Below are 1,687 nucleotides of genomic sequence, written 5' to 3'. Positions count from 1 at the left end.
TGTGTAGTTGTACTCAGAAATCTGGTCTTTTGTTTTCGGCTTGCCTTGAATAACATTTACTCTGTTTACAAAAACAGCTGAAGCCAAATAGGCCGGTTCGTGTTGCTCTCCACTTCAGGTTGATTTGACCTAAACTGCAGATGGAGCAGCCTGGGTTCAAGCCCCAACCGCTGGACTCCGCGCCGAAGAGATTGGACTTTAGATTGAGACCCGGGCATGAGTTCAACGGGTCTCTTGCCAAAAGCAGAAAATTGGTTCCGGCGACTTAACTAACATGGACTAAGAGACCGTTCATAAAGTAAACAAAGGGGTGACCTGGAGGAAAATTAAGCAATATTCAAAAAAATTTCCCTGCCCCCTTCCATGGACTGCAATTTTTTTTTAAGGCCCCCGAGTTTTCTTTACATATGTTTCCGAGCCCCTCCCTCCCCCTCCCCCCCGTCCCCTACCTTAACTTTTCCAAGAACCTTACTTACCAGGAAAAAACCGAATGTACCTTTTTATTATTATATGGAGAAGAGTGTTTTACTGGGAACTAAACCACTCGTAGATTCCATACGTCACTTCATCTGGGACCCGAGTGGCGTATTTTCCGTATGCCACCTTTGTGAGTGTCGTATCGTTCAACGAAGTCACGATTCCCGCCTTTTGCTTTTGTTGAATTGGTTTCTCCATATAATAAAAAGAATATTACACGTTGGCTCGAAGATATGAATTTTATATTCTCGTGGCAAGAACAATATCTCACGAGTGAGCGAAGCGAAACGAGTGAGATATTGTTCTTGTCACTCGAACATAAAATTCATATCTTCTCGTCACCGTGTAATATCCTCTATATATTAGCGGAGAATACGGAGAATAACGTTGAAACCCTACTAGCCACTCTACCAGACCACGTTGTGACTGCTTCAGCTGAAGGGATCATTATAAAGTTGTCCTCCTCTTCATCTCCTTCACTCCACGGTCCACTTACGATCCTCTGCACCCAATTATCTTTCCTTCAAATACAGGAAAGGTTGTAGTGCTTTAGATAGTGCTGCAGCTCCGGTTTTGTCAGGGAGTGCAGTTTACCACTTTCTTCTAGTTTCTTCCAGTCATAATCGACGAAAGATTTCTGCTTTTTTGCATTTCTTTTTTGTTGTTTCTCTCTTGCTCTAATCAGTGCACACGCTTTCTGCTTGTCCATCTGTTTAACATAGACTGTAACATGTTCCTCTTAAACCGCATACTGTATTGAAAACTCTTCTATTCCGCTTTTGTCTTTGACTGAAATTTTTTTCGTCGTGAAAAGCTTTTTTTTTATGTTTGCAAGAGGAGCAAATTCGTTAACAGGTCGTGTTTCCCCAGTGTCCCTATTGTTGGAGGTGTCAAATACATCTTTGTAATGACCTGGATTCTCCCTGTCAGGCATTGGTTCAGGGACCCTGGCTATTGTTGGACCTTTTCATCCAGTATCCTTACACCAACTGCATTGATCAGCGTTGTTCTCCTTGCATCCATCTTTTATGAATTCCATGAACAGTTCATCTACTCTGTAATGTTCTTTCACGAATTTCAATATTTTCATTATGTAGAAATAGCCTGGCGCTTCACTCTGGGCGCTCCCAGTTGTTTTCTGAAACTGTTTAAGATGCTCTCTGTCGAAGAAAAATGTATCACCCGTCTTTTCTGTTACAAAGGAATGAAT

The sequence above is a fragment of the Orbicella faveolata genome, unplaced genomic scaffold (genome assembly GCF_042242905.1).
Source record: "Orbicella faveolata isolate gen_17 unplaced genomic scaffold, um_ofav_v1 contig_48, whole genome shotgun sequence".
Taxonomy (NCBI): domain Eukaryota; kingdom Metazoa; phylum Cnidaria; class Anthozoa; order Scleractinia; family Merulinidae; genus Orbicella; species Orbicella faveolata.
This window is presented reverse-complemented; position numbering follows the sequence as displayed.